This window comes from Python bivittatus, unplaced genomic scaffold, assembly GCF_059951505.1.
Source record: "Python bivittatus isolate LINGU-HERP-01145 unplaced genomic scaffold, Pbiv_v1 ctg000020_np1212, whole genome shotgun sequence".
In the NCBI taxonomy this organism is placed as follows: Eukaryota; Metazoa; Chordata; class Lepidosauria; order Squamata; family Pythonidae; genus Python; species Python bivittatus.
In genome coordinates, this window is record NW_028277030.1 from 22,495,215 (window position 1) to 22,520,376 (window position 25,162).

Consider the following 25,162-nt stretch of genomic DNA (forward strand, 5'->3'; position numbering starts at 1 on the left):
ACTTCCCCCATAATCTAAAAACACCTTTATTAATTTACATATCTATTCACCTTTGAAACAAACCATTAGTTTTGTTTTGAATGTGGACCCTTCAAATTAAATGTTCATGAAAGCACAGAGTTAAAGTTGTTTTTAAGGCTAGATAATCTTACATTAATTACAGAATGAATTACATTATTATTGTTATTTGGCAAGGCACTGCTGCTTCTTATATGCAGCTGTTTAAAAATGGCACAAAGATCAGAATAAACCATTACTTTAAGAACACAGTAGTAAAAGTGAAGGAACCCATCTGGCAATGCACTCTGAACCATAATGAAATCCTAAAATATCTGGGTTAGGTGTAGTGTAGAGGTGGAACTGAAAAGTTTTCACTTATTTACACAGCTCTTTTTCATTTAAAAAGGCTCTACGTTGTGTCAGTCGTAACATCAGATACTGCAGCAGTAATTGTTGCAAAGTCTGTAATTGAGAAACATCAGCTAAGATGAGGTCAAGACAAGCAGGGTTTGCAGACAAAAGTCTGACTCTAGTTTCAGTGACAAGTTAAATAATGCTCCAGCTTGAGACAAATAAAAAACATAAGATTCCTTACCTGCGTGGGGGAAAGAACATTGACAGTGAGCAGCATTAAGGAACATTATAGGTGGCATGGTTCAAACAGCTGGAGGAACGGAAGGAAGCAGGCGATTGACAGATCAAGGCTATCGGAAGTAAAGAGAGAGATTTGATAACGAATGATGGAGGGGAGGAAGCATACACAGTGCTTGGAAAAGAACCGAAACTCACTATGCGAGCTAAGAAGCAAAAGTTATGAGAGTAGAGTCAAGCAAAGCAAGATCTTAGAACATGAGTTGGGACAAGGGTTTTTAAAAGGTAGTATTTGTTCTTATAGCCCAATCTTTGAAAGGCCTCACTTGAGCTACAGCATTTCCATTTAGTTGGCTTCTGTCCTGGTCCCTGATCAATAAACGTACAGTATATAGGACTCCAACTCGGTTTTAAAAATGGAACATAAAATGGTATTTCCATCATATATGTTCTTTCAATAGCTCAATCTTCAAGCTTGCTCGTAGAAATACATCGCTAGGTTCCAACCAAAGGCAAAGGTTTGTTTGTTTGTTTTATCTCAAAACATAGAAATGGGCCCTGATCATGTAGTCTTTTATTTCATTTCCCTATCTCAATACTCAGGAGTGTCATCTCGTTACAAATTCCATAGATGAAATGCCAAAGCCCTTACTTCATTCAGTTCAATGTGATCCTAAAAATGCAAGACCAAACCACAACAACAATAACAAAAAAAATGATTTCAGCTGTTGGAACAGTATGTTAAATGTCTTGGAGTGTAAAAGGATATTATATCATTTCTAGAGACCTGAAGCCAAGAAAAGCTGGTCTGAAGGTGATGGAAATGGTGGGTCTGTGTCAACTGTAGAAGTGGGGGTGAAAAATAAAAATATTTCCAAAAAATTAAGCAGTGTGCTGAAAAATCAGTAATTTGGAACGGTAGGCTGGCTGCATATAGTCTGGATCAAAGAATAAGGACTTAGTGTAATTTCGATTTTTAAATTTGTGTCAATATGGTTGAATATTTTGAAAGTTTTGCAAACAGCTTCACTACTTCAAAATGTTAGTCTTAAAAAGAAATGGTTGCCCAAAATAATTGCTTTTCTAGGCTGAGCTGCATATATGTGCGTGTGTGGGGCGTTCATATATATGTATATAAACATAACAAAGTTTGTTATCTTTGTCACTACAGCTATTTGATGAGGAAATCAATTGGGGCAATTGCTTTTCTACTGAGGTCACTAACAGAGGGCACTTCTACACAGGACTGAATCTAGTCCCCAGCCCTTCCCAAGTAGAACACACTAACTTCTAGAACTGGAACAAATCTATCTCAAACACATAATGATGAAATAAATTGCTAGCACTCTCTCCTTTCCCTTTTTCCAGTAAATGGGGTGTCCATTTCTTTAGCTCTTTGCAGACAAAACATCTGAGCATTTATAATGGAGGGAAGCTGTCTAGTTACCAATAGTCACCCTGTCTTAAAAATTCCAGTGCTGATCTTAGAGCATAATAAATTACAGAACTGACTGATATTCTAGCAATTGTTCAACAAGACATTTTTCCTTCTGCCTCTAACCATGACCGTTCACTGCCTGGGCAATGAAAGTAGGATAGAAAGAGATAATAAAATTCTAAAGAAATTGTGTATTTTTAGATTGCAGAAACGCATTATAAAGGCACTTCCACACCAACACTGTTTCTACTGTATTGGAGTAAACAACATCCCCACACTACACAGCAGAAAACAAAAAGCAATTTAAAAAAAAACAGGCAGCTCAGCTCTTTGCATATCTGCTGGTCCCCTGCTGGAAAAAAAAAGGGGTGGGGGCACAGATCAGAACTTTTCTCTGTTTCATCCATGCTAAATAAAGTCTGCTCCCCTATAAAGAACTTGCTCAGAAAGTTGAAGTTCAGGATCCAGAAGGACAGGAGAGACATGAGTTTTCCATCTCTGCAGAGCTCCATCATTGCAAATATCATCATCATCATCATCATCCCCCAGTAAGGCACTACCTTGACATGGTTGTGGGGCTTGTGTGCTCCAAGGAGCATGAGAGCTATGCCAGAGGTTCAACCATACCGGACAGGTCTCATCAGAGGAGCCAGACAAAGAGTGTCTCTCCCATTAACAATATGGCAAGACGTAATTTACAGAAACCCATACCGGAGCGGTCACCACCTGGGTCATGCTAGGTGTTTTAGTTCCTGGACATTTGGTAACAAGTGGGCTACAGGACTGAGGACTGTTGGCTGAGCAACCAGGGCCAGCAGCTGCAGAATTATTGGAAGAAAAGTTGTTTACCCATTGCAAATATAAAAAGACTGAAAACAAAGAAATAATGAGCTGCTATTACAAATCAAGTCCAATGAGAAGAGGATATCTGAAAAGAATGCACCACTTCTGGAAAGAACATCCAGAATCAGAAATAACAGAGCAGAGGGTAGCAGATCAACACTGATTTATAACATGAAATAAAGTATTCACAGAAGTAGAATTGGAAGAACTGCAAAGGTCTACCCAGGGCAAAGAAACCAAAGCCTTGCCAGACGTAGCTCAGACAGTAGGGTTAGGGTTAGGGTTAGGGTTAGGGTTAGGGTTAGGGTTAGGGTTAGGAAAAGCTTTTTTTAATAATAATTTTTATTGAAGTGTACAAAGACAAAGATAAAGAGTCAATACAAACTAAGTATATAAAAAAGAAAAAAGAAAAAGTGCAGAGGAAAACAAATAATAAAAAAAAAGAAAAGAGATATATAAAGAAATGACTTCCCCCTCTATCAAGGCAAGTACAGACAACTTCAGTAATTTATCACCTTCTCTGATATTTCACCAGAAGATCTCTTCTTCCCATATCTCATCTCTTATCAATACATGAATAAAGCTTAGACATTCAATCCTAATCAGCAAAAGTCCATTAAGAGTTACCAGAAATAATAACATACAGTATATTTTGACCTTAATCAAATAAATCAGTTTTATATTCCTTTCCTTTTACTTGGAACACTGTAACTTATCACTTTCTCTAAAAATACAGCAAAAAAAAAAAAAAAAATCACTTCTTCCCATCTCTTACCTCTTGTCTATAAACAAATCTTTAAAGCCTCATCATTCAGTCCTAGTTAAAAAAAAAGTTCATTGAGAGCTACCAGAAACAACTTATATATTTTAACCTTGATCAAATAAACCCACTCTTAAGCAAATAAGCCAACTTTGTATTCCTTTCCTATTTTTAACACCATAGCTTATCATTTTCTCAGAAGACACAACCAAAAAATCTCTTCTTCCCATATCTTTAAACAAATCTTTAAAGTCTTGTCATTCAGTTCTGGTCAAGAAAAGTCATTAAGAGCTATTAGAAAGAACATCATATATATTTTAACATTGATCAAATAAACCCACTTTATATTCCTTCTTTTTGCTTTTAAAAGTCTTGATGTTTATTCCCTTTAATCCCTTTAAATTTAACCCCAAAAGCTTATTTCTTTTCTTTTTCTCTTTGACTTTTCTCAGGAACTCCTTCATAAGTGTAACACATTTCTTTTGTAAGTCCAGGATAAGAAAGTTGTCCAGATTACTCTTCTGATTTATTATTTGTGTGTCCCTTTTAGTTATTAAGATATCAGCCAGTTTCATTTGGAAATCCAGTGCAACATAGTTTTTCATATTCTTATAGCTTGTCATTTTTAAATCCAGATCCAAAACAGCCTGATTCTCAGTCATATCCTCTTCTATCTCCTCTTTTAAACTCATTTTTATGGTAGCAGACAATCTTAAGAGAAATTTCTAAATGCATTTTTTCTGAAATATCTTTGAATTCTTCCAAAGTTAAAATATTTTTCTCCATTCTGTGTTAGTGGGTCTCTTCTCCTTTAATTATAATCTCTAGTTCTTTCTGGTTGCCTCTAGTGTCCAGCCTTCAAAGTCTCCTATTTTCATGTTTTTTCTCTAATCCACAACATTTTCCCATGGGAAGACTTCTTATACTTAGATTCAAAATCTTCATATATTTTTAATAGGATTTTAAACAACCCACAGGAAAGATTCTTATAATTTCAAAATCTTATTTCCAATCCATCTGGCCCCTTAGTCCATTTGTAACTTTCCAAAGTCAATGTTCTAATCACCCTTTTGTTGTTTATTTTAAAATAAGAAAAAAATAAATCCTTAAACTTACATGAAAATTCTTTCACTGAGGATTGAAGGAGGATCACCCGGTGTGATGAAGCTTGTTATTCTGAAGATTCTTAATGTCCAAAAAGCAGTTACAGGCAATTTCCAGAAGTGATTAAGAAAGGAAGTGGGCAAACCCAGTGTCACTTTGAAGGTTCCAAACCACAGCTTGGGCAAAGCTGTCTTTTCCTCAGCTCCCAGAGCTCTAAAACCCACCAGAGACCACTGTTTTATGGTCTCCTTATGGGGACCCTCTGTATGGAGTGTTTATGGGTAATCCCAGGTCCTCCCCTTCACCTCCCCTTCAGAGGAATTTTGAGGCACCAATCCATTTGCTGGGTCATTCTGTCACAGTCATCAGCTCTGCTAAAAGCGGAGCTGTCTTCAGTCCCCCATTGCCTTGCCAGAAGTCCACACTAGGATTGAAAAGTTAATGTTTTATGGATTTGCTTATAGATAAGGGATGGAATATGGGAAGAAGAGATATCTGTTTAACCTTATAGGGGGTGAAGAATTATTATATTTGTTTATACTTGTGGTGAAGGTTGGAAGTCACTTCTTTATATGTTTCTTTTCTTTTTATTTATTCTTTCTTTTCTTTTTCTTCTTTCCTGCACTTTTTATTCTTTCTCTCCGTTCTCTTCTCTTTCTCTTAGTTTAGTTTGTATTCGTTTTTACTATTGTAATTAAAATTCTTAATAAAAATTATATTAAAAAAAAAAGAATGGGAGCCAAGAAAGCGGGTCTCTTTCTTAATTAAAAGCCACTTTCATTTTCCATAGCATCTTCAGTGGAAGCCTTCTTCTTCATGCCCAACTAAAACAAAAACAAAAACAGTGCAGATATAGATACAGTGATATGCCAAACAGCAGAGCGTGATTTGGGGTGTCATGAACAAACAGCAAACTTTTATTGGAAATTTGCTACAAAGAGAAAGAAATGCTATTTCTCTAGCTCATATTCCAAAATAAACTTTTTTGATCTGGGCTGGCTGATGAAGGATATAGTTTGTTCTTCTGTCTCATACAATAAACTCTTATGAGATGGATCTGCTATCAGTAATGAATACATTTCTTTTTTTAAGCTTGCATCTGCTAAATAGTTGAATCTGAGGGTGGAAAAAATCCAATATATTTCCTAGAGCTCCATTATGAAATAGACCCCCCCCCTTTCCTTTCAATTGGTAAATAAATGATCAAAAATATTATTACTTGTGAAAGAGTTCAAATATAAGAGAATTTTGGGAAATACTTTATTATAGTTCTGTGTTCTTTCCATGTCAAAACATTAAGTTCTTCACAAAATGTTAGGTTCTCCTTATTGGTGTAAATCCCAAAGGAACATTAAATAAAATGATTCTACTTTAAAACAGCTGGGAGAGTATTTTATAAGGTACCAGGTTTATTTATTGAAGCATGAAATTTGAATTTAATAGGTGAATTTTGCAAGTATGAAATACAAACTCTCAAAACAGGAAGTGGATTTTTATTACTTATTCATTTTATTACAGGATCAGCTGCCCAGAACTGTAGAATCCTTCCACTCAGGAATTATTTGCTTTCCAGTTCTGAACCACAATATCTTAACCATCAATTGCATAGAATATCTGCTGCCAAAACCTCAACTGTAAGCACATGCTCCTTTGTCTATCTTAGCTGATTTTCTACAGATTTACATGAAAAATGTTCTTTCCATTCTAAAGAGACATTGTGATTTAAAACAATGTGAACTGATGTGCCTGAGGTGAGGGAAGAACTGTTGCCTTTAGCTTTCAGCAATTGATATTAAGCTGCATTCAGTCTAAGGTAAAATAGAGGAGAATATACAGTATGTATTCAGGATTGAGCTGTTGGGTTCTTGGTGTTCTCTGAGGTTGCTTCACTTCCTGCAGACATTTTATTACCAGGCTAGGTAACATCATCAGTGCATAGGGAAGTGGGTTTGTTGGTTGTTTATTTATAAAAGCTTGCCCTGCCAGTCTTGGTGGGGGTGTGTTTTTTTTCCTTGATGGTTCCTTGATTAGGTTATTGTTTCTTTTTTTACTGTTCTTGCCTATTTGGTGCTGACTCCTCCTTACCTAAGCATTGATTTAATAGGAAAATGTAGACCTCTTGGACCAAGCCAGATCCAAAAATGCAAGAGAATTCCTAGAGGCATGACACTCTGAAGAATCAGCCTTTAATAGATACATTGAGATAAGCTCCATCTACAAACCATTCAAGAAAGGAAGCAACCAAAGATCAAGTAAAAAGGATAACAAACATAAACACATCTCTTCTTATCCCACACCTATTAACCAACTTCCAGAGAAATAGGAACCAGCACCAGATAAACAAGAACAATAAAAAAGAAACAATACCTCACCCAAAAATCAGTCAAGGAAATAATAATACTCCAATCAAGTATTGTAGGACAAGCTACCACATGCAAACAGCCAGCTTGGTAAAGAAATGGCTGCAGGAAGAGACTCAAGCTCAGAGAACACCAAGAACCCAGTAAGGTACAATAGCCTGTCCAAAAAATCTTGATGGATGAACTGAACTCATACTTCACCTTTGAGTCCCAATTACCACACATCTGGGCAGAGCAAGTGCTGTTTGTGAAAGTGCAAACTTAAGAAAGTCATGCAAGACTGTGTTTTGTGTGAGCCTTTACAATATAAAAGACAGAAAAACAATTTCATGGAAACCAAACACATGGCAGTTTTATACCAGGATGAGTTCAAAATGAAAGACTGGGACCAGGTTTGGGAAAATGCTACCACCCTATATGTATTTACAGGGTTGACTGGAAATCAAGTCAATAGGACTACCTTCTGACCAACTCTCGGGGCCATTTTTTTTCTTTATTTCATTTTTATCCCATTTTTTTATTCAAACAAGTAATTCAAGGTGGGTAACAATATTAAAAGACAAAATACAGTGATTAAATGGCAAAAATAATGTGGCTTGTTGAATTAACCACAACCATTTATATATGCCACTAAGCCAACAGATACTATGATAGCTTATCTTCATGCACAAACCCAGCCAATCCTTCTCAATCCTGCCTGAAGGCACCAGAAATTGAATTAGAGTCAGTGATGTGCCCTCTTGTTAAGCTATGGGCCTTGACTGGTGTCATATCACAAACTGACTCCAAATGACCTTTAGCTTACCTGCTAGACATGCCTGACATTCACCAATATAATAAATCCCAGAAAAGGCCTCCCTGATGGTATGGCATGATGGATAAGTATCTGCCTGTATTTCTCAGCAGGCAATATAAATAGACTCTTCCTTAATTATCCTGGTCTCAGTGTTCTCAGACAGGAAAGGAAAGTTATTATTACTGACACTCTTTCTCTTAGGTACAAATGGCCTCAGTGTTACATTTTGCTAAAGGCACAGCTCCCATCTTCTGCATTCCCTAGTCTTCACCAGCAATCATTCACTAATGTTAGTTGAAATATTAATCCAACAAATAGATCAAAGAAATGGTTTTAACAGATGAGTCAGTAGAAAAAGTTTTTCCTTTGTAACTTGTAAGAATAGACCCACATCCATTGGTCTTAATTCATAGTCACATTTCTGGGAGGAAATAGTAGCTAGAAAGTTTGGAAAAACAAAACAACACCTCGATTGACAGCAATAGAAGATTAAACTTATCTCATGATTTTATATTTGATCTTAAGATACATGTGTACATCTAGCAAATCCTGCAAAATGAAATGCATGTGTACTGTCAGCATCTCTGCTGTATGTTGAAATTGTTATGTATGATAAGGAGGAAAGTACTGAGTGATCAGTTTTATCTAAGGTCTGAAGTGATTCAGAGTGATTCGGAAAAGATGAAAACTAGAGACAAAAGACAAAGAGGGCCTTCCCATGTGGAACCTTTGTGATGACCTAGCATTGGCACCTTGCTGCTTTTTCATACCACGTCATACTCCTTGAGCAGTTCAGCTGATTTTCTTCCAGCTCAGCTAAAATGGAACTCCAGTTTGCAAAGCTTCCATATTAGAATTTGCATCACTGTATAGCTCTGTGGGTTTTATGGGGTGGGCCATTTTCCCATTTATAGGAAGTTTTGCCTCCACCCTACTTTCACTGCTTGATCTCCAAAATCTCTAGTAAATTTCAGAAGCAACCTTACCAGCAAACCAAACTTCAAATTGCTAGCCATTTTCACATTCCCTGTTAAAAAAAAAAATGTTCAGCTTGATTTTATAATACTTAAGCAGCCTGCAACTCTTTCTTTTCCCTGCCCATTAATCTCTCTAGCCTTAACCCTAAGCCATTACTTTCCACCCAGCACTCACCCCCAACCTTAAAGTATTGAAAAGAAAAAGAGAAAAGTAAAAATTCTATCAGCATTAACTGCTATTTAGGATGCCAGTGTTACAAGCATAGGATTATTTAACTTTTCATCCAAAGTTGAATATAAGATAAAACGTGAAAAACACGAGAGGACATTTTATCATGCATGGTGGACTTGTGAGAAAGCTAAGAAATTTTGGATACAAATTCATGCAATGATGCAAAGGATTTTAAAGATAAATATTGTGAAGAAACCAGAACTCTTTTTATTGGGACTCATAAACAATGAACTAGAAAAGACTCATAGTAGACTGATTTTGTATATGGTAACTGCAGCAAGATGATTGTATGGAAGAACAATGAAATCCCCACAGTGGAAAAATCAATTATGAAAATGTCAGAATTTGCAGAAATAGCAAAGCTGACCTGTTTGGTCAGAGAAAAAAATAACAAAAACTTTTCTGAAAGACTAGAGACTTTACATGGACTTTTTGATGAAAAAATAAAAAAAATGAATTGATGATTTATGGGTTTGAGGATTTAAAAAGATGTGGACTAAATGAGGGGCTGGAGGGATTTGCATAACATCTCAGAGGGAGAGAGGATTGTAACATTGTAATTATCTATTGAAGAGAAGGTTGGAAGTCATTATATTTCATAATTTTAATTTCTTTTTTTTCCCTTTCTTGAACTTTTCCCTCCCTCCCTCCCTCCCTCCCTCCCTTCCTTCCTTCCTTCCTTCCTTCCTTCCTTCCTTCCTTCCTTCCTTCCTTCCTTCTTTCCTTCCTTCCTTTTCTCACTAGATTTACATAAAGTAAAATTCTTAATAAACATAAATTTTAAAAAACAAAGTTGAATGTAAGATAGAAAAGAAAGAACTATAACCCACATCAGAGTATTAGTGATATGATAATAGTTTCAGTCTTGAACCAATTACTTAATATTAAGATCTTCATCATAGTGTTACTGAATGTGTGTGTGTAAGTGCGTGTGTATGTGTGTATATCTATATATCTATATATACATATACATTAATATGAGGAAATAAAAACTAGATGAGGCAAATTTTTAAGAAAAGTTAAAATACTGAAAGTGAAAAGGACCTAAAAAGTAGAGGGGGAAAACCATATAGTTACCTTGGTTGCTCCTCTTGCTTCCCTCCACCCATCCTCTTTACCTTCCCTGCTCAATAATTCTAAGCATTTGTCCACAATTATTTCTCTTATTCTTTTCCCAAAATGGGATAGAGTGGTAGGATTACCTGGAGGGGGGGACATTTTCCCCTTATCCCCCCCCCCCACAACAGGGCTTGTAATACAGCTTCTCCTCTCCCAACAACGGCAAACAGCAAAAATCAACCAGTACCAAAACAAAAAACAAAAAACTGGTAAGCACAGCTCTCTCAAATATTCAAATCTTATCATTTCACTAATTCATGAGCAGAAATGCAGAACCCATGAAAATGGGGAAGAACCTATTTCAGTTACACTTTAGGGAATGTGATGCATTTAAGGAGTACCTCACCCTTCTCATCAGTCAACTCCACAGTGAAACAGGAGGCCCAAAATCTTGCAAACTATTCCTACAATCTTAAACAATTCATCTTTGGAAGAACGTTTTATGTAGATACGGTCTATAAAATTCACTTAAAAAAAATAAAAACCCTGTGGGAGGAATCAAATTCATCTTACATTACCAAAGATAACCACTGAGAGATCACAACTAATTAAAATGCATTTTGTACTTGTACAGTATTTCTTTATAGAGTGATAGTTGGAGGTCTGATAAAACACAGTGTCTTGCAAATCAGGTTTATTACTCAAACACCAGAGGAAGACTCCTTTTTAGTTTCAGCTAAAAATTCTTGAGTAGCATACAATAGATGATCTCTTAAAATCCTAAGCTTTTACAACGAATAAATCCTTTCAACTAATTCTGAAGCCCTGCGCTATGTTTCAATTTCACTTTGAACGTATTACAACATGTCTTAGAATAATAAAGCAACCGAAATAAAGAAAACACAATTTTCATGGCAGCTAAAAAAAAAAAATCTCTGTTCAAATAAGTTCAAAAGTTTAAATCGGTTTTAAAAATTCAAAATATATTCACATGATTAAATTATAAAGCCACATAATCAATAAAAATGCAGAACAGCAAACAATTTTTTAACAAAAGCGTAACATGAAATCACCACTTCAAAAATGGAGCATATAAAAAAATGCCAGCCTCACCCCCCTCCACCCTCCCAAAAGCTATACAGTAGGCTTTGACACTAAACTCCTGAGGTTTTGATTTATGGTCTCTGCCATTCTTTTCTCTCTCGCATTCTATCCTCCAGTCTTTTTAGGGTGTGTTATATAGTGTATGTGTTGCAAAATCTGTAGGCCTGTGCATAGTCAAAAGCCCAACTCTTCTCCAGAAAGGTCATCTCCAATCATTTCAATCAGCCTCATAAGCAGCATGAGATTCAAGATAAAATAAAACTGGCACTTAATTCTTTAACAAAAGCCCCCTTCAATTATTGTTGAATTGGGTAATATCTTTGCTGTTTACATACAGGAAGCATCTGAGCATGAAATCTTTCCATACAATTGAGAAACCTGGTTTTCAAGGGACAGTTGTCCTGTACATATGGAACTAGACAGGGTGAGCCGGCTCTGGTGTAATTGCCTCCTTTCCCCTGTCCATGAATAGAGGTTATACAGTTTAATGATACCTGAGGAGAGTTACAATTGTACAACCTTCGATGTAAACTGGTTCTTAACTCGTTTCCCAAACTCTAAATACAACAATGTACTTCTAGGTATCCCTGTGTTCTTGGACGAAACTGATCTAGAAGCCAAATGTTCATAGAGGAAACAGCACAAGTCATCAAATAATACCACTTAAGTTGGACTACAAATAGAATCATGTTTTGGGAGAGAAGGGCACCGAGAGGAGACAATGGATTTCAGCTCCCTCTCTTTCATTAAAAGACACTGTTCATGTTTATAAATAAGAAAGTGTTTATCACATTCTTTTCTCTCTCCTTGCACTCATGGGATAGTATTAAACATTGGCTATACCAATACTTTGATTCTCAACATACTAATTTTTAAAAATTATTTCCAAATACCAACACTGATGTGTCAGTGGCCGTGCCATATGACGCTGAATCTTTTCTGTTGTCCAAACAATATAATAAACCTCCCTTCTTAGGGAGGAACGCTTGATTGATGAAGCCAAAATACAAGAGGTTGTCTGGGTAAATTCAAAACTGATCAAAGAGAATAAAGAGTAGAGAAGTAAAATATCTTCAGAGCTAAAACAACATTAAAATTGTTAACATGATTAAAGAGGCTTGGGAAAATAAAAAGAGCTTTGCCTTTCTCCAGACAATGCTGTAGTCACCAGCAGACAGCTCTTTGAAGGATATGCTGTCAACTGGGTGCCACAATTGAAAAACTCAGTTTACTACTAGCTATCTTTCATACTCCACATGGCAGGGACACTCACTGAAGAAATGGAAGTGAAGATGACATGTTGGAAGAGGGTATACTTAAAACATCAGGAGCAATTCCCTGTCTTGTTCTACAGTAGGTCAACTGTCAAGGCAGAAGCACCTTTGCAGCTCACCAACAACGTGGGCCCTCAGTTGTGGATTAATCTGGTGTGGTACACGGACATTTACATTTTCCACACTGCTGTGGGGCCTTGTGGGAAATTAAAATGGAGCAACAGGCACTTTGTTTAGAGACCTTGCACATCCTGACTTGTCTCTAACAATCTCCAGCCACCCCTTTTTTAAAGTATCTGCAAGATGTCAAGATTTTCATAACTTTGTTAAGATGAAAATGTTGCATTATATTAATACATTTTCCTGCTTTGTTTGTTTGCTTGTTTTCCATTTGTGCTGGACAACATGGGCCAGCAATGTGCGATTTCATCATCACAATGCTTTGGGACTTGAATGGTTTCAAGACACTAAACAATCAAAGGAAGTTAGAATTGAAAATAATTCTAGTGAGGGGGGAAATGGAGGACAACAGAAGTCAGTGTGAAGCTTAATGAACTTCTGTAAAAGAAAAATCATATGCAAGAGATGGAAGGAGGATCAGTTCACTAAGTACATACAGGTAGCCGAGAATTATAAATTATAAAGAGTGTCAGGGAAGCTAAAGTTTCAAATGAGTGGAAGTTAGCTAAAGAGGCTACAGAGAACAATATAGTGTAAAAGGAAAAAAATGAGTATCCAAACTACTAATTGAAGCTGATAAGATATTAACAGGCAACAAAGGAAAGGCACAACTGTTCAGCTGTGGAGAAGTACAGATATTTGGATCCCAAGTGGGGAAGATGGGCCTTGTCCCTACATGCTTAGCACCTTCTAAACTCAAATTTGTATCTTCCTGGAACTGCATGGCTGCTGTGCAAGCTCAGGAAGGGTGCAGATTCTTTATGGACAGGCAGGCTGATAGACGCACCACATCTCCTCTTCCAAAGAATCTTTCCCTGTTCATACATGAATACCTGCACATCTCAACTCAACTCTTTTTGTTTTAGACTTCCCTAGCAAGAAAGGATGCCTTCCACAGGAAATTGTGAAGAGAAGGGTGAAGCAGCAGAGTAAGAATACCTGTTTGAATTATTTTTGATCTTCAGGTAAAAGGGCCGGTGCGATATGAGGCTGCATGAACAAAAGTGCACCCAAACCATGGAAGATAATAGTCCCACTGTACTCTGCACTGGTTAGACCACACGTGGATTACTGTGCTGCAAATACCTAAAAGATTGGGACATGCAGGAACCTTGAAATTCAAGAACAGGATAAATGCTAACATGGTGGTTTAAAAGAAAGGAGGAACATTAGGAGGAACATTAGGAGGAACATTAGGAGGAACATTAGGAGGAATTCCCGAATCGTAAGAACTGTTAAATCGTCTCTCCAGATGATTCACTGCACAATACGGCCATTCAATTATTTTTGTACTGCCATGGCATATATCGATATTCTATCTGTTGTCTTTCTATGGTATCTCATTCGCCTGTAGGCATCGCCTTGATCACTTTAACACTTCCCACACCATCCCATTAACTCAGAGCTTCAGAGATCCCCATTTTGATTGCAAAGGGAAACTGAATCCCCATACATCACAGCTCTGATGAAAATCTGTTTCTTTGTCACACACTTAAGCATTTGGATTTCACTGGGTGAAATTTAAAGTTAGCCTCACTTAACGAGCCTTCAATTGATTGTGTTTAATTTAAGTCTCACTGATTTCAGTAGGTTTACTTTAAGGAGGAGTAACTCAGGTTATTCTTTATAGTAGATATTCATAGAATTAACTCCATTACTGAGAATGATTAATGATAAACCTTCTCTATTTCACTACTTTTTGAAGAGTCATGTTTTATGGCCCTATAAGTGATATTTTTATCACTGAAAAAAAAACCCCCATCAACCTGATCTGGAGCATGCTTTCAGTCTGGATTGTAACAGTTTTCCGCCGACAGTTGCCCCACTGGCAACTTTTTATCTCAGAAGATTTTATCGTTTTTATTGCTCCAGAAAGCAAACGTAAGCAGAGAGGTAGAATTTTCATATTCTAAATGAGTTCTCAGTACCTTGCTCCTGAAAATAGAAGTGGCCGGTTTAAGGATACATTTTAAAATAAATGTCTACATGTACATGTATATAGATACCACATATACAAAAGTTTTGTTTGTTTTAAATTTTGTTCCTTCCTTTTTTACATAGAGAGCTCTGGGATAAAATAGACATGGTGATGATGATGATGAAGATGATGATGATCCCAGTGACTCCAATCTTAGAATGATAAAAACTGCTTAAAAATATAATTAAGAGTACACCTACAAACATTTGAAGAACTGCCACCAGATAATGAAATGTATTTGTTTTCTTTTATTCCAGAGGAAGAACCATTGCAGTGGATTCCAAATTATAGAAGAAAATGGACTAAATATTAGGAAGAAGATGCTCTTAAGCACAGGTTAAATAGCTATCTAACTGGCAGAGGGTTATATGAACCCTGGTGTCCCCAAAATTTAGTATTGGTGAAACAATTGTTAAAACCAATATTTAAGAGAGAGACCATCCTCAATCAGTTAACTACTTTTAAAGATGTTGTAATACTGGTTACCAATTTGTTTCCGGGTCCAATTCAAGGTGTTGGTCATCACCTTTAAAGCCCTTCATGGCACGGGACCAGGTTATCTGAGGAACCGCCTCGCCCCGGTCATCTCAGCCCGCCCCACTCGGTCCAGCAGAAGGGGCAGGTTGCAGACCCCACCAGTCAGGGAATTTCGATTGGTGGGGTCAAGGCAGAGAGCCTTTTCTGCTGCAGCGCCCGCCCTATGGAACATCCTGCCTCCTGAGGTCCGGTGTGCCCCCTCCCTCATGGCCTTCAGGAAAGGTATTAAATCCTGGCTTTGCCAGAAGGCCTGGGGGCCAGAGGGGGGCCCGCACCTGTGGAGATGGCTGGTGGGGTGATGGGTTGCCCCCCCCCCAGCATCTTACAGATTTTTATAGGGCCAAAATTAGAGGAGGTTTTTTAGGGTATTTTTAATATGTTTTTAAATTATTTATAGTTTTTAGCCATCCTGGAGAGAATTGTATTTCTTCTTTTTTATTGTGAGCCGCCCAGAGTCACCCATGGGGGAGATGGGCGGCATACAAGCCGAATAAATAAATAAATAAATAAATAAATAAATAAATAAAACAACCACTTGAGATGAAACTGGAATACTCTAGAATGCTTGATCGATCAGCAGGGCAAAAGAAAGCAAAGAAGAGGCAATAGGTTTTTTTCTCCTTAAGCCATCCTGGAGAGAATTCATTTTCTCATTGTGGGGAATAGGGGGAATTATATTGAGATCAGAACAATGCAAATATTCTTGTGGCTCATAAATCTAGTGGAAGATGGAACTATTGGATCCAAAGCTCTTCCTTACTTCCTCCTTGTCCGAGCCTCATCGGGGCCCTTTCTGAGGTCCCACCACTACATCATGCTGATCGGTGGGAGGAATCCAATGATGAATTTCCTCTCTCTGCAGTCAGAGGCAGAGGCTCCATCCATAATGCTCATTCAAGCACAATTAACAAGAGCTCATTATTATGCATTCCAAAATATAATTATAATTATATTCAATAATATTAAATATAATTATAATTATATTCAATAATATTGAATATAATTATTTTGAAATGAGTAATACACGAAAGCAAGTTTCCTTCTTAGTTGTGTTTCAAAGCCTGTTGCCATTTTCTTTTCTTCCTCAAACATCATGAATTTGACCAAATGCACTTCTCATCCTGAAACAACTATTTAAAGCATTTCTGTTCTTTCTAACTTGGCAGCAGTTGCCAGTTCAAAATAAAAGGAGCATTCCAGTGCAGAGATTACTGACATGCAACAAGATTTTTTTTTTAAGTCAGTTGATGTTGCCATTTTAAAAAAAGTCTGATCCCTGGCCACACTCAATTAATGGCAACATGAAGTGCTATATATCAGCCATTCCATAAAGATTCAGGACGGGAGAGTGAAGCATGATCTAAAGCAGGCCAAAATGACTGGGGTGAAGTTTACATCACCAGAGTTATATAAAGCAAGTGGCCAACAGGCTGGTGACATGTCCATCTCCTTGTGCCTCTGGAAGCCAGTCAAACAGCTGCCTTTCCTGCCAAAGCAAACAGCAGTCTTTGGAAACCTGCAGCAGTCTTGCCTGTCTGAGGAAAAGCTTGGAAGGAGGAGCTGCCAACCCCTTGCCTTTCCAGCCACAGCAGAATTTCACTATGTGCCCCAGAGCCATAGAGCGAAGGCCTTCAGGAGCTCTACCACTTGCATGGCACCTCAGGAAAGCCCCGCCCCCTCAACCCTTTTACTGCCTGCGCTGTAGAGCGTGTTTAAGCACAGGGAGCTTGTCCATGGGAAGTAACCACATTTGGAGATGTTTCAGACTTTCGAGGAAAAGATCTCGACCTCATTCAGCATCACTTCATAATAAAAAGATTATTCCAGTTTACACCCTAGATGGGGCAGCACAGCAAAGAGCTGGTTGGGGGAACAGAGAGGAATGTTTCCATGGCAATACACTATCGGAGAGCAAAAGCAGCCTAACCTTCCCTTTTCCTCCCCCTCATCATCATACACAGCCTAGGATTAAACTCTTGATTCAGTGGCGGTTGTTGCTCCAATGGCCTGGAGGCTTTGGAAAGGAGGGGAGGAGTATTTAGCCCAAGACTGAACCCAGACTCCCTGATGAAGGAGCCCCCAAAGGATCTCTCTCCTTTAGCAGGATCTGGGTGGCAGTGGGGACAGTTGGGCTGTTACAGGGTGGCAGGCTCATCTTTTAATGCATCCACTTGGTGAGAGCTGGTGGGATGGATGAATGGGGCTAGGATGGGAGCCTGTGCAGCTCCCAGCATGCAGATAGGCTGGGTTTAGCAGGGCAGCAGAAGTAGCGATGGGTTAGGCTTGGGTGTAATATTGTGAATGTAATTGAGAAGAAATGGATCCCCTCTTTCGGTAGCTCATTTTTTTCTTAATTTGCTTTTCCATATTTTTGCCCAGCTGTGTTTATCCTGTTTCTCTTCCCCTGTTTGTTCCACTTTTCTGATTCGAATGGAAGACCTCCAAGGAACACCAGGACTGTAGGCTAAACTGGAAAGTTCAAAAATATCCTGGAAGCAACAGTGGCAAATCATTTCCTGTTCATTGCTGAGAAAACTACATGAAGTCACTAAGAATTAAGTTTATTTGACTTGTGGTCTGGTTTTATGTGTTTCCCTCCAATGGCACTGATGCCTGTATTATAATTGTATGGGGCAGAGGGGAAAGGAGATATGGTGGTAGGAGAAGGGGAAAGTCTGTGAAGAGAAGTAGGTCCCTTCAGTTATAATAGTCCCTGCCTCTCCTGCTCTATCGATGGAGTAATTTGGGAAATCCCTTAGAGATACTACAGGTCGTGACTCCACTCTTGTTGAATGATAGATCAATGCCTAATAAAAAAGGTAACATTCATAATGTCATAATAGATCTAAACCTTAGAAATATGTGGCAAGGCTTGTTTGGGCTACCTTATTTCTCATCAACTATGTTGTAAGGGAGGGATACAGATGTGTTAGTTAGGGAGGGGATGTTACAGTCATCTAAATGTGTACTACCTCCCTTTCCAGCCCATCTAGCCCCATCGAAGACTTGATTTCATGATCATGTGAAGTCAAGGTTTCTGCTGGTATAACAGCCACCCCATGGCCTGGCAAAGTCTTGGCTTTTGTCACATTGTAAGCAGTGAAGTGGAATGGCAGGAGGCTTCAGTGCTTATGACACAGGTCTAGGGATGCACAATGGCAGCCTCTACCTCAGATCTAGGCAGCAGCAATCAGGAGAAGCAGCGTTAGATCTTTTATCCGATAGCATCTGTGGTGAACCACCCAAGGGAATTATTTGGGGTTGTGAGGGGGTTCCTCACAGGTGCAGTTAGAACCAAGCTATATGCAGAATTGCCTGCCCTATGCAGACCACACTCTTAGAACATCAACAGGGCACCTTTTGAAGGTCTCACCAAACATACTTGTGACATTCTCTGCTTTTTCTGAGGTGAGGCCCATATTGTGGAACAAACTGCCATTGGGGCAGAAAGAAGCCACCTCCACATTACAGTGTAGGAGAGTTCTCAAAACACATCTGTTTACCCTGGCCTTTCCGTTGCTTAAATTTTAATTATTTTAACTGTTTCAGATTTATTGTTTTATAATGTATTGTTTTAATGAAGTTTTAAAATTGGTTTTAAATTTTTTAAATTATATTTCTCTGAGCTTTCCTGAGCCATTCAAGGAATGGGCAGCATAGAAATACTCTAAATAAATAAAATAACAATATGTAAAGAGGCCCTTTTTTCCCCATGACTGAGTGAAGAATGGAATTGTTTGGAATGTTGGCCAGTGAAGTATATAGTATTCTTTTAAGGTAATACAGTTTGTAAACTCACATCTATGTCAGTGTGTCATTGGAAGTTGCAGATCACTGGGGTTTTGTACAGTTATGTGAACCAGAAAAGTTGGGGGCAGTTGCAAGTTGGGTGACCACTGGTAGGCTTACTTGAATCAGTGATGAACAATTATAAAGCAACACCAGATAGCAGGAACCACTATTTTAATTTCTCCCTGTGCCCTAAAGTCAAATCTTTACAACTGTGCAGTTATGATGGCAGTTAAATCCAATTGCCAGGCAGTGCTTGGAACACCAAGCTGAGGGAAAATGTGATGGAAGTCCAAGGCATTATAGTGCATAAGTATAGCCTGATGGCAAAAGAAGCAGGCCCTGGTATGAAAAATGCAAGCATCTTTTTGAATGCAGTGTTCACCTGTTCCTTTTTCAGAGTGAAGTATAGGGTGATGATATCAACTTGCTGTTTTGTGACTCCACTCATGTCTGAAGAAACAGTGAATCTCTGATGGGTTCTCCATTAATTACATAGCATCATTGCGCCTTACTCTTTGCCATTCCATTCATTTGCTGATGATATCAACCAAATCTATTAAAAGCATTGTGGTGGCCTCAAGGAAATTTTTAATGAGAATCCATAGAAAATCAGTTTCATACAGGATATTTTGTTTACTCTGATGTTTATAAATCAGATTCTAAAAGTTGGCTGTAACTACAGATATGCAACTGAGAGGAGAACCTTAGAGGTACTAGGTATGAGCTGCAAAAATCTAGACAACTACTCCGTGGCCAGAAAAAGGTAGAGTTTCTATATGATCATGTGGATTTTGCAGCCCAGATCTGATAGTTCTAAGAAACTTACCCCTAAGTTCACTGGGTAACATGCTTGTTTGCTTTAAAATGAATGGTTTTTCAATTCTCTATCCAGGCTCCTAAACAAAGCAACTGAGAATGACACATAAAACAGTGCAGACAACACATTTATGAAAGTTCACTTTTCTCCATCTAAAACATCTGGTTCAAAACTGTGCCAAAACTACATTACTGGCTGGCTAGCTAGCAATTACAAGCACACTGTACCTGCACATCAAATACAAACCAGCTGCACTGAGCCATTGACGAGTCATCTGCTAAGCATGCGCTAAAGCCAATGATTTGACCAACTATTTGATTTACACAGAATCCGAGACCAGTATTTCTTACAGTATTTCCTTTTGGCCAAACTTTAAGCTTAATAAGTACATGAGAACAAAAGATGGAAATGTTCTGATTCATACTATCGCTTCTTTTGAAAGTGATAAAAGAGGGTTGTTACTTCAGCTATGCTTTTTGGTATAAGATTTCTGAGCGTACATATTTTGATCTGATTGCCAATGTGTGGCACCTTTCCCCACCAACAGCATACACACCAAAGGCAAGCTGACATGCATGAATCCATAATCCAGCCAAAGGCCTGTGAATCCATTCTTAACTTACCTTATTTGGGCATAGCCTGTTGCAGACAAATGACCATAATCCCCAATAAATTCTATGAAACATGAGGTGGCTATACAACTTACTTCTGCCCAGAACATAAGAAAGTTCTGTACCGGGGCATGTCATAGATATAGGACCCCGTGTCAGCCTTGTGAGGTAGTTCAGACAGGAAGCATGCCCAGATCAACTAATTCTACTTTATTGTAAAATTACATTATCTGACTGTTCCCCTGGCTGTGGTTTTTCCCTCTGTCTCCCAAGGTCATTCCCACATACAATAACACCCTGTTGATATGGACTTCCAGGAGGATGGAGAGTGGATAACTATGCTAAGCCAATATTCAGTCATTTCCATAACTACATTGAAGCAGGGGTTCTCTTGGGGCCTCCAGACATAGGGAAGCCCCACACCTTCAACGAAGCTAGTTTCATATACAGGGACTCAATATGAGTTGCAGCAGAGAAATATCATGAAAGGAAAGAGAAATGGAAGGAGGGAGGAGCCACTGTTGTTACTGCTATGAATTCCCCAGAAGTGGGTTAAGGAGGGACCAGACCATGTGGTGGAAGTGGAACCCTCAGAGGCAGTGCTGGCTTGCGTGGCACTCATTGTTGGCTGCCTTCTTCATCTTCCCCTTAAGCCTTTCATGAGGCTAGGGCTGCTGCAGTGGTAAGGCAGAAGAGCAGGTCATGTGCCCCCCCCTTCTCCTTTTCTTCTGCCTGCCCTTAACTGCTGCAGCTTGGAAAAAAGGGCTCAGTGTCTGGGGCCCAGAAAGCCCAACTTACACCCCTGTCTGTCCAGCATTCAGAACCTCTCATCATGCTTGTGTCCTTCTCTGTCCTTTATTCTAACAAATCAATCATGGCTTTAATTCATTATTCTTCCATGCATATGGATGAATACAAGTATGCTTGAGCCATTTAGAATGTTGCATGATTTTCACTAAAACTAATCTCTCATTCTTCCATTAACCCCATTCACTGGAGCCTAACATAGAGCTATGACCAACCTATGGGCTCCTTCTTTCATACCCGCTCACAACAGCTTAGAGAGCATCAACTCACACTTTCTGATATATTATTTTAGCCTTTTCATAATTAATTAATTAACCTATACTCTCACTTCCCCGCATATACATCAACTCTCCTCCACAAGGTCAGATCACCTTCATTAAGATCCTTCTTTCTTTTAACAGATAAATAACCTATCTATTTTTCTTTCATTCATTTCACTGATGTCATTCATTAATTTATGCAGTTTACCATTTATTCCTCTTACATCCCAAGTCACAGTCTTCTATGTGGCATGCTTATCAGTAGACAGGACTTATCTCCTGAAGCAAAGATAGGATTGGACAGCACACCTGCTTTTACTGGCAGTTGTTATGCACAGGTAAAGCCAGAGTGCTTTCAAAACTCACTCCACAATATACCTGAGCACGTCTGAGGAGGAATAAGTTTTGATCCGCACAACTGGACTAGGCAAGCCTAACTGGCTTTTTTAAAAAATGTGATCCCTCTTTAAGTTGCTCATGATCCTCTCTGTGGTTGCAACCCACAGTTTGAGAATCTCTGCCCTGATGAGTAGTGGCTGGCAGGCAAGCCACTGTTCTACTACTATTCTATTGTCCTTCAGAATGATTGCAGAAATCTAGATGAGCTTCAAAACAACCTAGAATTCACAGGTTAAAACTATTGCCCAAATTGTGTTGGCTTTACAAACGTTGATGATGATGATGATGATGATGATGATGATGATGATGATGATGCCTCCATAGACTGAATATGAAAATGTACCCTGCAGCGACATAGCCAGGACTAGAACACAAATAGTTCAAATACCATAGGAAGGTATGTATTTTCTGGGCTGTGCAGTATTCATAAACATGACATTGGAGCCCATTCTTGTGTGCAATTTCTAGTCCAAGGAGCTGAAGCTAACCCCCACTCATCCCGTGGCTGGGACATGCAGCCAGCTTTACTGGTTTCCACATCCAAAAATGTGGATGTTCACTCTTGACTGTTAGACGCACTTAATCAGTGCAGTACGTGAATCACACAACTGGCTTGCTATCAGGTGGCGAGTCCAATTTAACAATCTGATTCTAGACTCAACATTCCTCACTGGGTTTGGAGATCAGAGTATTTCATCAGTCATGATTACCAAAAACCTCGTCCTCTTGGTAGATGAGAGAAAAATAGACCTGGACAAACTAATCAGTCTGGGAGCCTGAGGCATAAATTATTTTGGTGCTGGCACTTAGTTCCTGGAAAACCAATTCAGCAGGTTTCCATAGCTCACTGTATAAGTATGCTGTACACCCTGTGTCCCCTGTAATGGTAACCACCTGCCCCCTTGGTGGGGAGGGAGGGAACAGATCTCCAGCACAACTCCCCAAACGAGGCTGACTGGATCCCAAGCAGTGAAACATCCATTCTATAAATACATCAGACATAAGGCAGCTCTAGCAGTTCCGGACATACTTCTGTATTCATGGAAGCAAACATTGAGTAAAGCATAAGTGTAGAACTTGCAGCCCCTAACATCCCTCCAGGTCCCTGCCACTGTCTCCTTTGGATATGAGACTTGTGTGCACTGCATGGGAGAGTACGAGAGAATCTATTGTGGTTCTCCATGTGTGTTTTGGTTTTGTACTTGGCTGGGAAGCAAGTGAGGTGTGCAGGGATAAGAATCCCTCTAAGGTAAGCATGCATGTTATGCCGGGGGGAGGTTAAAGTTTCACTAGAAAAGAATTACATTAATATAAAAAATAATGTTAATATTTAATTAACGTTTGTGAATGTTCATCCCCAGCCCACTTTTAACGTCTTTTCATGTGACCCTGGCAGCTTTTGCTGTGCAACCCCTGACAAAGGCTGGGTTGGCCCTTAATTCAGTGGAAGTTGGAAAGGTAAAGTGGGCCTCCAAGACCAGAATAGCTTTATTTCCTCTTATTTTGTATAGTGAAGGCTGTTCTTCACTTAACTCCAGCCTTCCAACAGCTAGTCCATGAGCTGGCAGGACTTAAGGGCTTGCCTGAGTGCTTAGCCTTAGTACTAACAAAAGAATGTAATTTTATCTGTTCTTTAGAAATAAATGCAGTTTTGCAGCAAATATTATCAAAATCCAGTCAAACACTAGATGTGTAATTTATTTTGGCACCAGGAGTAGAAGCAGTACAGAGAAAGATACACTAACCCTGAAATCTGGCTCAGGTTTGATAAGTAAGTATAGTGTCCAAGCATTTGGTTCTCTCTTATACGTGTTTTTTTTTTAAAAAAAACCATTATGGAAGAAAAACTGCTCTTCACAAGTTCCCTGAATTTTTTTTAGGCTAGAAGCTTTGGAATCACTGGGAAACAGATCAGCTTTGACTCTGCATGGATTTCAGTAAATTGTAGTGTAGACAAAGCTCAGGAGACCCACCTCATGGCATATTTTGTGATGTGTAATCTTCAAGTAGATTAGAAGTTCCAGAAGTCAGATCCAATTTTTATAACCCGTTCAATGGCACAAGAGGATGTCAGCTGGATTGTACGTACTTTTTCTCCAGAAGTGCCTGGAGTGTCTTTTCTTGCAAAGAAACATTCCCTCTTTTTGGAACCTCAATGCTGGACAGATGAAAGACAGAAAATGCTTGCTTAGTTACAAAACAACCAGGAAATAATGAAATGAAACAAATGAAGTAGAGGGTGGATGGTCTTGGTCAAATCTTCACAGGAGAACATGCACTGCAGGGCAAAATGAAGTAGATGACCTCTAAGGTCCCCTCCCAACTCTAATAGCCTAAAACCTGCATTTGTGCCCTTTTCTTACTGTGGCTCATTTATGTGTATTTCTTGGCAGATTTTCAATACCACCCTCTTTCCAAAGCATCTTATGACTCAAAGTAGTATACTTGAGAATCAAATTTAAAAAGCACTTAAATTCTTTAAGAAATTATATAAACCAGTTAAAATACGTTTTTAAAGAGATAACAGCTGCAACTACTATAAATACTTTTCACTTAAAAGCCAGAGAGAACACATTTTGAAAGCTGTTTTCAAAGCAGCCTCACATGTAGGAAAAGGCCCCGAGAGAAGTCAGAAAACCATCTGGATTCCTTAATCTCCATCTGGATTCATCAAGCAGCAAGCCATACAAACTGGATCCATTCCTTGTAGAGGTCACAGGCAGTTTGGAGAATCAACCTGATCTGGTAATGTTCTCTCCATGTCAATGGAGTCGTTGCATCCTTATCCTCCCACAAAGCTTTTTCTCTCTTGCATTACGTAGCATCAGATCCAACATGGGCCAAGATCCACAAATGTGGGGGCTGATATAATTTGAGGCTGGCTTGAAATCTAAGCCACTCCAAATAAGGCAATCTTGATGTTGACATCCCTAAAGACTCTTGGCTTTACCATTCTCAATACAAGTTGGAGACCATTTCTGTCAGCCCTGGAAAACAAACTGTTGGGCAGTAGAGCAAGTGAGGCACTAACAGAATCCCTAGTCTGTTTCAGATTTCCAGTACCTGATATGGACAGTTGAAATTGGAGACTGCTAAGCTGGATCCTTGTCCATGTTTACAGCACTTCCCTGCCTCTCAAATTTTCCAGGACACATTGGGGAAAGATACAGAGACATTCCTTTGTCCAACCAGCTTTTATTAGTATGAGCCAAATAAATACCCTTTTCCAGGGTAAGATTAAGG

The 25,162-nt window shown here is 38.8% G+C and overlaps 1 long non-coding RNA gene across 1 annotated transcript in view; it reads right to left on the reverse strand.

Moving 5' to 3' along the window:
* Positions 1 to 24,656, reverse strand: part of LOC148217002 (uncharacterized) — a 59,468-nt gene extending 34,812 nt beyond the window's left edge. Inside the window, exons 1-2 of the long non-coding RNA XR_015797817.1 lie at positions 24,524 to 24,656; positions 23,893 to 24,077 (exon numbers count right to left, since the gene is read on the reverse strand). This is a non-coding gene — a long non-coding RNA (uncharacterized LOC148217002). The remainder of the gene's footprint in view (positions 1 to 23,892; positions 24,078 to 24,523) is intronic.
* Positions 24,657 to 25,162: the final 506 nt, after the last annotated feature.